A 13536-nucleotide genomic window follows, 5' to 3' on the forward strand; every position below is an offset into this window, starting at 1 on the left:
AGTGTGCATGGGAGTTTGTCCAACCAGTCTACATGTGCTTTGTGGACTTGGAGAAGACATTCGACCGTGGCCACCCCGGGAAGTCCTGTGGGGAGTGCTCAGAGAGTATGGGGTATCGGCATGTCTGATTGTGGCGGGTCGCTCCCTGTATGATCGGTGTCAGAGCTTGGTCCGCATTGCCAGCAGTAAGTTGGCTGCCCTTTGTCACCAAATGTGTTCATAAATTTTATGGACATAATTTCTAGGCGCAGTCATGGCGTTGAGGGGATCCGGTTTGGTGGCTGCAGGATTAGGTCTCTCCTTTTTGCAGATGATGTGGTCCTTATGGCTTTAACTGGCCAGGATCTTCAGCTCTCATTGGATTGGTTCGCAGCCGAGTGTGAAGCGACTGGGATGAGAATCAGCACCTCCAAGTCCGAGGTTCTCGCCCGGGAAAGGGTGGAGTGCCATCTCGAGGTTGGGCAGGAGATCTTGCCCCAAGTGGATGAGTTCAAGTACCTGGAGTCTTGTTCATGAGTGAGGGAAGAGTGGATCTTGAGTAATGAGGACGCTATATAGATTTGTTGTGGTAAGAAGGAGCTGCGCCAGAAGGAAAAGCTCTCAATTTACCGGTCAATCTACGTTCCCATCCTCACCTATGGTCATGAGCTTTGGGTTATGACCGAAAGGACAAGATCACGGGTACAAGCGGCCGAAATGAGTTTTCTCCGCTGGGTGGCGGGTCTCTCCCTTACTGAAAGAATTTTCACCGTTTAATTACAGTAACCTACTGGCAGCTAATGGTTCCAGTATAAAACTGTTTTTCTACAGCACACATACTGTGATTTATCACTACAGTTTATTACTGTAAAAAGTATCACAGTACTGTGCTGTATCAAATATACGCTTCACAGCATAATACTGTCATCTGTTTAGCGGCATTACACTGTTATTTTAGTGTATCTACTGTAATATCCATTAACAGTTAATTACAGTAAAATAATTGTAAGCACTATAGACTGAGCTTTACAGTATAATGCCACTAGAAGTTAATGAGTTGAACTTTTAATTTTTCAAAATCAAAACCCCTGCAATCTGCTGGCATAAAAATGACTGGAGAAATGGCCTTGCAAGATTATGTTTTTATTAACCAATTATTTTAAAGTGCATCAAATAAATTCAATGTACATTTAGTGCATTCTTCTTATTTTCAGTAAAGCATTTTAACATTTATAACATGTCCACTTAATTTCTAACTGGAGACAAAACACTGAACACGAGTCCAGTGTTTAGTTGTCGGCTACATAAAGCCCCACTCAAAGTCTGTGAGATGTTTTATAAGGGTGGCTACGTGAGGATTTACAGTTGCTGCCTTTTTCTGGACCAGCTTCCCGGTCTTCTTGGACACCACCTTTCCCTAGCTAGCCTTTGTTCCCCTCTCAGGGTTAACGCCAATGAATCGCCTAAAAAAGAGAGAAAGCATATTAGATATTCTGTTGTGATTGAAGATTACTTGCAGTCGATACAGAACCCCCCTCACATTGTTATTTAGGAATATGCACTGCACAAATATTAATATCAATTTTAGGATATATTTGAGCCTATACCATAACCACAGCTGTAGATGAGTGAATGCTCTAAAACCCATTAAGACCAATTCAGAGAGGAAGACAATGCTAAAGCCTCCCCAATCCCTCTCTCTATTTATGTTTTCTCTCCATCTACGGGACCGTGTATTTACGCTGATGTTTCCTGCTTTCACCCATTTAACATATCGTTACCTGCTCATTACCTATCTTCTCTGCATCCTGGGGTCACACTGGTGCTTCTTGCCTTTACCCATTCAACATATCTTTACCTGCACATTACCTACCTTCTCTGTATCCTGGAGTCAAGCTGGTGTTTCCTGCCTTTACTCATTCAACATATCTTTACCTGCACATTACCTACCTTCCCTGCATCCTTGGGTCACACTGGTGCTTCTTTCTTTCACCATACAACATATCTTCACCTGCACATACCTACCTTGTCTGCATGGCCTCGACCACACCTGCGCTTCCTTCTTTCACCCATTCAACATACCTTCACCCGCACATTACCTACCTTCCCTGCATAGTGGGGTCACACTGGTGCTTCCTGCCTTTACCCATTCAACATATCTTCACCCGCACATTACCTACTTGCTCTGCATTCTCGGGTCAAGCTGGTGCTTCCTGCCATCATCCAGTCAACATATCTTTACCTGCAAAGTACCTACTTTTTCTGCATCCTGGGGTCAAACAGGTGCTTCCTTCTTTGACCCAGTCAACATATCTTTACCTGCACATTACCTACCTTCTCTGTATCCTAGAGTCAAACTGGTGCTTCGGTCCCTAATAAGAAGGTCCACAAAGGAACAGAAGAGTCATTGATTTAAGGCACAAAATTGGGGAAAGGACAAGTCAAATTCCTGAACAGAGGTGACAAATATAAAATAAAATATCCTAACAGTATTTTAACAGTATCAAGAGGATTTACCTTTGAACAAATTCCAATGTCCGAGGACCTTCCTCTTGGTATTCCAAGTTGAACACATAGTAGGTGGCAAGAAGGGCAGCAAGCCCTGAGATTAAGCTAGGTTGGACGCCTTTGCAGATGACATCACCTTCCATGCTGATCATCCAACGTTTTATTGTGACTTTGTCACCAGCAACTGGTACAGTCAAGAAATGCAGTTTATGTTCCTAAACAGTATCCAATATGGGTAGCATTTTAAAAGTATTTGGAATGGCCACCTCACTCGCTCTCTCTTTCCTCTGTTTACAGCTAGTCTCCTAAGGCAGTGGTTCTCAAATGGGGGTACGCGTACTCCTGGGGGTACTTGAAGGTATGCCAAGGGGTACGTGAGATTTTTTTTTAATATTCTAAAAATAGCAACAATTCAAAAATCCTTTATAAATATATTTATTGAATAATACTTCGACAAAATATGAATGTAAGTTCATAAACTGAACAACTAATCAAGTAGGCTATTCCATTCATTACCATAAAGCCAGAGTTTCCCCCATGCCATGATGGTTTGACCCTACCTGGCGGTGCCACACGGCACCAACTGTCAATCAACTATCCATGTAGAAAACAATGGAGGCTTGGTTAAAGCGTAGTGGACATGTTCCATAAATATTGATGTTAAAGATTTCTTTTTTTTTGAAGAAATGTTGAGAATGAAGTTCATGAATCCAGATGGATCTCTATTGCAATCCCCAAAGAGGGCACTTTAAGTTGATTACTTCTATGTGTAAAAATCTTTATTTATAATTGAATCACTTGTTTATTTTTCAACAAGTTTTTAGTTATTTTTATATCTTTTTTTCCAAATAGTTCAAGAAAGACCACAACAAATGAGCAATATTTTGCACTGTTATACAATTTAATAAATCAGAAACTGATGACATAGTGCTGTATTTTACTTCTTTATCTCTTTTTTTCAACCAAAAATGCTTTGCTCTGATTAGGGGGTACTTGAATTTAAAAAATGTTCACAGGGGTACATCACTGAAAAAAGGTTGAGAACCACTGTCCTAAGGCAGTGGTTCTCAACCTTTTTTCAGTGCTGTGAACATTTTTTTAATGCAAGTAGACCTCCATGTCTTTATAACAGGAATATCCTGAATTCTCAAGTTGCATATCACAATAGTCATCATCAGTGTTAATAACACAAGAGCTGCTTGGATTTGCTGTTGAGCAAGTCAAACTTCGTTCAGTGTAGCCGTAGTGCTTCCTTGACACGTGCGATGTGAAAGTAGACTTAACTGTAAATCTTTTTTCACATTGACTGAAGGGGCACGTAACTGTCGGTAATATGACTTTTCAAATGCAGGAAAAGGGCCCGTATATCATCGCACTTCGCGCTACATGAGACAATATTACAAGGTAAACCTTCTGCGCTATACATATCAGTCCTACTCTTGCCATATTTATGACGACGGCTGTGAGTTTTGAAGGCTGAGAAGTTGGAAAAAACTCTTGTGCATTTAGGGAAAGCACACTTAAACGATGCATTAGGCATACAACTATGACTTCGCATGTGTCTAACATACGCAAATACATTGCTGCAAGTCGTAGCACATATGTTGCAAGTTATCATCTTTTATGATGACTATGACAAAAAAGAAGAAAACTTAGCTAGCTAGCATGCGGCGGTACATGCGCGTGGTCAACGATAGTGTCTGTGATGCTGACTGTGACGCTATGTCATTTCGGACTTTATAAATATATATATAAAGTAATTCAAACAGAAAATGACACATCAAGGTACAAGTGACTCTTACCTTGTTATCAAAAACACACAATGCAGTAGGATGGATTTAGCAGGGTCGGCCAGGTGAAATGAAGCTCGGTTGGACGAATTGTGGGCGGACCCAAGAAACAAGTCTGAAAAATACTGAATTACACTGTAGGTTTTACAGTAACTTACTGCTGGTTGATATTTTTTGAAAAATGCAACAAAATTTACAGTACTTAACTGCATTTAAGAAGAACATGATAGGTTGATTGGCAACACTAAATTGGCCCTAGTGTGTGAATGTGAGTGTGAATGTTGTCTGTCTATCTGTGTTGGCCCTGCGATGAGGTGGCGACTTGTCCAGGGTGTACCCCGCCTTCCGCCCGATTGTAGCTGAGATAGGCTCCAGCGCCCCCCGCTACCCCGAAGGGAATAAGCGGTAGAAAATGGATGGAGTATATAACTGTAATTTTATTTTTTATTTTTACAGTAATTTTTTACAGTGAAGGTCATGGGTGTCAAACTCATGTAATTTGACTTGGCCCTTGAGGCAATATCAAATTAACACTAAAGCTGGACCGGCGATTATACATTGCGGCAGTGCCGCGGTAACACCGCATTCACCGCTACTTCTAATACTTGCCAAGACAAAAGTGACTCCAGCACTGCTCCCGAATTTTTTATTTTTTATTTTCAGCTAGTCAAACGAGTGCCGGCCCAGTTTCACGTCAGTGCAGCTTCTGCACCCACACACAATTGAATGCAACGCATACTTCATCAACAGCGATACAGGTTACACTGACGGTAGCCAAATAAAAAACTTTAACACTTTTAGAAATATACGCCACACTGTGAATCCACACCAAACAAGAATGACAAACACATTTCGGGAGAACATCCACACCGTAACACAACATAAACACAACAGAACAAATACCCGGAACTCTTTGTAGCACTAAATCTTCCGGGACGCTACAAGGTGTGTGTGTGTGTGGGGGGCGGGGGTTTGGTGGTAGCGGGGGTGTATTTTGTAGCGTCCCGAAAGAGTTAGTGCTGCAAAAGATTCTGGGTATTTGTTCTTTTGTGTTTATGTTATGTTACGGTGCAGATGTTCTCCCGAAAAGTGTTTTTTATTTTTGTTTGGTGTGGGTTCACAGTGTGGCGTATATTTCTAACAGTGTTAAAGTTTTTTATACTGGCACCCTCAGTGTAACCTGTATCGCTGTTGATGAAGTATGCGTTGCATTCATTTGTGTATGCGTGCTGAAGCTGCACATATCTTGTGACTGGGTCTGAATGATGTTAGAATTGGGTGTACGAGATATGACTGTTGAACACCTTATTCGATAATGAAAGTTGCCTCAGCTCAAAGCCTGAGCCCCGACATTAAAGAACTAGCATCTAAAAAAAGATGCCAGGTATCTGGCTTGGGCACATCAAATTAGATCAGTGTGTTGCAAACTGAGCAGTTTAAAGTCCTGAATGGTTGTTTTATTCATTGTTATTTTATTTTCAAATTTATTAGCCTGTGGAAAAAGTTAATGTTGATATTTACCTCAGAAGGCTGCAAATAGAAAAGAGGCATTCAATTTTTATTTAAATTGTATTTGATATGCAATTGATATTTTTTAATTATTATTATTATTATTTGAAACTCCATTTTGCATGTCACTATAAAGTTAGATAAGCCTTGCTTGTTCAATATTCAATGCAAAACTTGTTTGGGTCCCTATTAAAAGGTTAATTTGTTCAACCTTGGCCCGCGGCTTTGTTCAGTTTTAAACTTTGGCCCACTCTGTATTTGAGTTTGACACCCCTGGTGAAGGTGAAGCTCTGTCGTCCTGGAGGCCACGGGGAAGACCCAGGACACACTGGGAACACTATGTCTCCCGGCTGGCCTGGGAACGCCTCGGGATCCCCTGAGAAAAGGTCCTAGGTGAGGGATCAGACAAAGAGCAGCTCAAAGACCTTTATGAAAAGTACAAATCGAGGACCTAGATTTTTTCTCGCCCAGGCGCAGGTCACCGTGGCTCCCCTGTGGAGCCAGGCGCAGAGGTGGGGCACGATGGCGAGCGACTGGTGGCCGGGCCTGTCTCCATGGGGCCCTGCCGGGCTCAGCTCGAAGAGGCAACGTGGGTCAACCCTCCAATGGGCTCATCACTCATGGGCCCATTGAGGTCATAGAGGTCAGATGCAGTGTGAACTGGGCTAGAGCCGAAGGCAGGGCACTTGGCGGTCCGATTATCGGCTACATAAGCTCGCTCTTGGGACGTGGAACGTCACCTCGCTGGGAGGGAAAGAGCCTGAGCTGGTGCGCAAGGTGAAGAAGTTCTGGCTAGATATAGTTGGACTCACTTCGACGCACAGCAAGGGCTCTGGAACCTGTTCTCTCAAGAGGGGCTGGACTCTCTTCCACTCTGGCGTTGCAAGCAATGAGAGGCTGGGGTGGCAATTGTTGTTGCTCAAAGCCTGCACGTTGGACTTTAACCCAGTAGACGAGATGGTAGCTTCCCTCCGCTTTCGGGTTGGGTGACGGGTCCTGACTGTTGTTTGTGTTTACGCACCAAACAGCAGCTCAGAGTACCCACTCTTTTTGGATTCCCTTGAGGGAGTACTGGAGAGTGCTCCCTCGGGTGATTCCCTTGTTCTGTTGGGGGACTTCAATGCTCATGTTGGCAAGGACAGTGAAACCTGGAGAGTCGTGATTGGGAAAAATGGCCACCCGGATCTGAACCCAAGTGGTGCTTTGTTATTGGACTTTTGTGCTCGTCACGGATTGTCCATAACAAACACAATGTTCAAACATAAGGAAGAACTTTGAACATGTCACGAGGGAGGTGCTGGACATTGAGTCTGAGTGGACCATGTTCCGTGCCTCTCTTGTCGAGCCTGCTGATTGGAGCTGTGGCCGCAAGGTATTTGGTGCCTGTCGTGGCGGTAATCCTAGAACTCGCTGGTGGCCACCAGCAGTGAGGGATGCCGTCAAGCTGAAGAAAGAGCCTATCGGGTCCTTTTGGCTCATGGGACTCCAGAGGCAGCGGGCATACCGACGGCCAAGCAGTGCCTGGGGAATCTGTGGTGGACTCTCCTATTTCTGGGGCTTAGGTTGCCTAGGTAGTTAAAAAGCTCCTCTGTGGCAAGGCCCCGGTGGTGGATGAGTTCCTTAAGGCTCTGGATACTGTGGGGCTGTCTTGGTTGACAAGACTCTGCAACATCGCGTGAACATTGGGGGCGGTACCTCTGGATTGGCAGACCGGGGTGGTGGTTCCTCTCTTTAAGAAGGGGAACCGGAGGGTGTGTTCCAACTATCGTGAAACACACTCCTCAGCCTTCCCGGTAAGGTCTATTCATGTCTACTGGAGAGGAGGAAACTCGGATCCAGGACGAACAGCGTGGTTTTCGTCCTGGTCGTGGAAGGGTAGACCAGGTCTATACTCTCGGCAGGGTCCTTGACTGTGAAGCGACTGGGATGAGAATCAGCACCTCCAAGTCCAAGTCCATGGTTCTCGCGCAGGAAAGGGTCGAGTGCCATCTCCAGGTTGGGGAGGAGATCTTGCCCCAAGTGGAGGAGTTCAAGTACCTAGGAGTCTTGTTCACGAGTGAGGATAGAGTGGATCGAGAGATCCACAGGCGGATTGGTGCGGCGTCTTCAGTATTGAGGACGCTATATCGATCCGTTGTGGTGAAGAAGGAGCTGAGCCAGAAGGAAAAGCTCTCAATTTACCGTCGATCTACGTTCCCAGCTTTGGGTTATGACCGAAAGGACAAGCGGCCGGAATGCGTTTCCTCTGCCGGGTGGTGGGTCTCTCCCTTAGAGACAGGGTGAGAAGCTCTGTCATCCGGGAGGAACTCAAAGTATAGCCGCTGCTCCTCCACATTGAGAGGAGCCATGAGGTGGTTCGGGCATCTGCTCAGGATGCCACCCGAACGCCTCTAGGGAGGTGTGGCAGGAGGCCACGGGGAAGACCTAGGACACATTGGAAAGACTATGTCCCCGGCTGGCCTGGGAACGCCTCGGAATACCCCGAGAAGAGCTGGACGAAGTGGCTGGGGAGAGGGAAGTCTGGGATTTTCTGCTCAGGCTGCTGCCCCCGCAACCCGACCTCGGATAAGCGGAAGAAAATGGATGGATTTAGAATGACAGTTATACTGTCAGATTGAGTACAAAAACTAACTAAACCTTACACAATATAATGTTTCTAGTAAAACTCAGAAAGATACATATCACCAGGCATTATTAGCCATTTTGCATGTGTGGTTTAGGAGTTATGTTTAAATAAATAACTGTCAGATTGAGTGTGACTGTAAACCGTCATAGTGAGTAAAACCCTTATTTTGTATTTGCAAACCTTACAAAAACAACTAAATCTAGTTAAACTCACACAGATACAATATTACAGACATTTTTAGACATAATGCATGTTTGGTTTTAGATTAATGTTTATATAACTTTCATATTTAGTATGACAGCTGTACTGTCATATTGAATAAAAAAACAACTAACTTGTGTCTTTGCAAACCTTACAAAATACCATTTTTCTAGTAAAACTAACTAGATACATGCTCCAGGCATTATTAGCCATTTTGCATGTGTTGTTTGAGTTATGTTTAAATAACTGTCATATTGAGTGTGACAGTATACTGTCATAAAACCCAATTTTTGTATTTGCAACCCTGATTCTAGTAAAACTCACATATATACAATATTACAGGCAGTTTTGGACATAATGCATGTTTGGTTTTGGAGTTATGTTTATATAACTTTCATATATAGTATGACAGCTAAACTGTTATATTGAGTAAAATAACTAACTTGTGTTTGTCATAAAACCCAATTTTTGTATTAGCAAACCAAACAACTGATTCAAATAAAACTCACATGGATTCAATATTACAGGCATTTTCAGACATTTTGCATGTTTGGTTTAGGAATTATGTTGTAATACATTTGTATTGCTTTTTTCACATTATCTCAGGATTTTTAGAACATTACTGTCATATTGAGTAAAAAAATAATTTTTGTGTTTGCAAGCCTTAAAAAAAGCATATGTTTCCAGTAAAACTCCCAAAGATGCATTATTTCAGGCATTATTAGCCAGTTTTCAGGTGTGGTTTAGGAGTTATGTTTAAATAACTGTCATATTGAGTGTGGCGTTACACTGTCATATTGAGTTAAAAAAAACTAACTTGTGTCTTTGCAAACCTTACAAAAGAAAATGTTTCTAGCAACACTCACAAAGATAATTTTTTTCACGCTATTAGACATGTTTCATGTGTATTTAGGAGTTATAATTAAATAACTTTCATATTGAGTGTTAAAGTTATAATGTCATTATGTGTAAAACCTAATTTTTGTATTTGCAAACCTTACAAAAACAATTGATTCTAGTAAAACTTACATAGATTCAATATTACAGGCATTTTTAGACAATTTACATGTTTGGTTTAAAAGTTGTGTTTGAATACATTTGTATTGCTTTTTTCGCATTATCTCAGGATTCTAAGATCATTACTTTCATATTGAGTAAAAAACTACTTTTTGTTTTTGCAAACCTTACAAACTCACCATTATACATTATTACAGCCATTTTTAGATATAACACATGTTTGCTTTTGGAGTTATGTTTTGATAATTTTCATATTTAGTAGGACTGTTATACTGTCTTATTGAATAAAAACAACTACCTTGTGTCTTTGCAAACTTTACAAAATATACATTTCCTAGTAAAACTAACAAAGATACATGTCTCCAGGCATCATTACCCATTTTGCCTGGGTTGTTTAGGAGTTATGTTTAAATACATTTTTATTGCTTTTTTCGCATTATCTCAGGATTCTAAGATCATTACTTCCATATTGAGTAAAAAACTACTTTTTGTTTTTGCAAACCTTACAAACTCACATAAATACATTATTACAGACATTTTTAGACATGACACATGTTTGGTTTTGGAGTTATGTTTATATAACTTTTATATTTAGTATGACTGTTATACTGTCATATTGAATAAAAAAAAACTAGCTTGTGTCTTTGCAAACTTTACAAAAGATCATTTTTCTAGTAAAACTAACAAAGATACATGTCTCCAGGCATTATTACCCATTTTGCATGGGTTGTTTAGGAATTATGTTTAAATACATTTTTATTGCTTTTTTCGCATTATCTCAGGATTTTAAGATCATTACTTTCATATTGAGTAAAAAACTACTTTTTGTTTTTGCAAACCTTACAAACTCACATTAATACATTATTACAGGCATTTTTAGACTAATGACACATGTTTGGTTTTGGAGTTATGTTTATATAACTTTCATATTTAGTATGACTGTTATACTGTCATATTGAATAAAAAAAAACTAGCTTGTATCTTTGCAAACTTTACAAAAGATCATTTTTCTATTAAAACTAACAAAGATATATGTCTCCAGGCATTATTACCAATTTTGCATGGGTTGTTTAGGAATTATGTTTAAAGACATTTTTATTGCTTTTTTCGCATTATCTCAGGATTCTTATATCATTACTTTCATATTGAGTAAAAAACTACTTTTTGTTTTTGCAAACCTTACAAACTTACATAAATACATTATTAAAGGCATTTTTAGACATGACACATGTTTGGTTTTGGAGTTATGTTTATATAACTTTTATTATTAGTATGACTGTTATACTGTCATATTGAATAAAAAAAACTAGCTTGTGTCTTTGCAAACTTTACAAAAGATCATTTTTCTAGTAAAACTAACAAAGATACATGTCTCCAGGCATTATTACCCATTTTGCATGGGTTGTTTAGGAATTATGTTTAAATACATTTTTATTGCTTTTTTCGCATTATCTCAGGATTTTAAGATCATTACTTTCATATTGAGTAAAAAACTCCTTTTTGTTTTTGCAAACCTTACAAACTCACGATAATACATTATTACAGGCATTTTTAGACATAACACATGTTTGGTTTTGGAGTTATGTTTATATAACTTTCATATTTAGTATGACTGTTATACTGTCATATTGAATTAAAAAAAACTAGCTTGTGTCTTTGCAAACTTTACAAAATATAATTTTTCTATTAAAACTAACAAAGATACATGTCTCCAGGCATTATTACCCATTTTGCATGGGTTGTTCAGGAATTATGTTTAAAGACATTTTTATTGCTTTTTTCGCATTATCTCAGGATTCTTAGATCATTTTTTTCATATTGAGTAATAAACTACTTTTTGTTTTTGCAAACCTTACAAACTCACATAAATACTTTATTTAAGGCATTTTTAGACATGACACATGTTTGGTTTTGGAGTTATGTTTATATAACTTTTATTATTAGTATGACTGTTATACTGTCATATTGAATTAAAAAAAAACTAGCTTGTGTCTTTGCAAACTTTACAAAAGATCATTTTTCTAGTAAAACTAACAAAGATACATGTCTCCAGGCATTATTACCCATTTTGCATTGGTTGTTTAGGAATTATGTTTGAATACATTTGTATTGCTTTTTTCGCATTATCTCAGGATTTTAAGATCATTACTTTCATATTGAGTAAAAAACTACTTTTTGTTTTTGCAAACCTTACAAACTCACAATAATACATTATTGCAGCCATTTTTAGATATAACACATGTTTGGTTTTGGAGTTATGTTTTGATAATTTTCATATTTAGTAGGACTGTTATACTGTCTTATTGAATTAAAAACAACTAGCTTGTGTCTTTGCAAACTTTACAAAATATACATTTCCTAGTAAAACTAACAAAGATACATGTCTCCAGGCATCATTACCCATTTTGCCTGGGTTGTTTAGGAGTTATGTTTAAATACATTTTTATTGCTTTTTTCGCATTATCTCAGGATTCTTAGATCATTACTTTCATATTGAGTAAAAAACTACTTTTTGTTTTTGCAAACCTTACAAACTCACATAAATACATTATTACAGGCATTTTTAGAGATGACACATGTTTGGTTTTGGAGTTATGTTTATATAACTTTTACATTTAATATGACTGTTATACTGTCATATTGAATTAAAAAAAACTAGCTTGTGTCTTTGCAAACTTTACAAAAGATCATTTTTCTAGTAAAACTAACAAAGATACATGTCACCAGGCATTATTACCCATTTTGCATGGGTTGTTTAGGAATTATGTTTAAATACATTTTTATTGCTTTTTTCGCATTATCTCAGGATTCTTAGATCATTACTTTCATATTGAGTAAAAAACTATTTTTCTTTTTTGCAAACCTTACAAACTCACATTAATACATTATTACAGGCATTTTTAGACATGACACATGTTTGGTTTTGGAGTTATGTTTATATAACTTTCATATTTAGTATGACTGTTATACTGTCATATTGAATAAAAAAAAACTAGCTTGTGTCTTTGTAAACTTTACAAAAGATCATTTTTCTATTAAAACTAACAAAGATACATGTCTCCAGGCATTATTACCCATTTTGCATGGGTTGTTCAGGAATAATGTTTAAAGACATTTTTATTGCTTTTTTCGCATTATCTCAGGATTCTTAGATCATTACTTTCATATTGAGTAAAAAACTACTTTTTGTTTTTGCAAACCTTACAAACTCACATAAATACATTATTAAAGGCATTTTTAGAGATGACACATGTTTGCTTTTGGAGTTATGTTTATATAACTTTTATTATTAGTATGACTGTTATACTGTCATATTGAATAAAAAAAAACTAGCTTGTGTCTTTGCAAACTTTACAAAAGATCATTTTTCTAGTAAAACTAACAAAGATACATGTCTCCAGGCATTATTACCCATTTTGCATGGGTTGTTTAGGAATTATGTTTAAATACATTTTTATTGCTTTTTTCGCATTATCTCAGGATTTTAAGATCATTACTTTCATATTGAGTAAAAAACTACTTTTTGTTTTTGCAAACCTTACAAACTCACATAAATACATTATTACAGGCATTTTTAGACATGACACATGTTTGGTTTTGGAGTTATGTTTATATAACTTTCATATTTAGTATGACTGTTAAACTGTCATATTGAATAAAAAAAACTGGCTTGTGTCTTTGCAAACTTTACAAAAGATCATTTTTCTAGTAAAACTAACAAAGATACATGTCACCAGGCATTATTACCCATTTTGCATGGGTTGTTTAGGAATTATGTTTAAAGACATTTTTATTGCTTTTTTCGCATTATCTCAGGATTCTTAGATCATTACTTTCATGTTGAGTAAAAAACTACTTTTTGTTTTTGCAAACCTTACAAACTCACATAAATACATTATTACAGGC

The sequence above is a fragment of the Entelurus aequoreus genome, linkage group LG02, assembly GCF_033978785.1.
Source record: "Entelurus aequoreus isolate RoL-2023_Sb linkage group LG02, RoL_Eaeq_v1.1, whole genome shotgun sequence".
NCBI classification, from domain to species: domain Eukaryota; kingdom Metazoa; phylum Chordata; class Actinopteri; order Syngnathiformes; family Syngnathidae; genus Entelurus; species Entelurus aequoreus.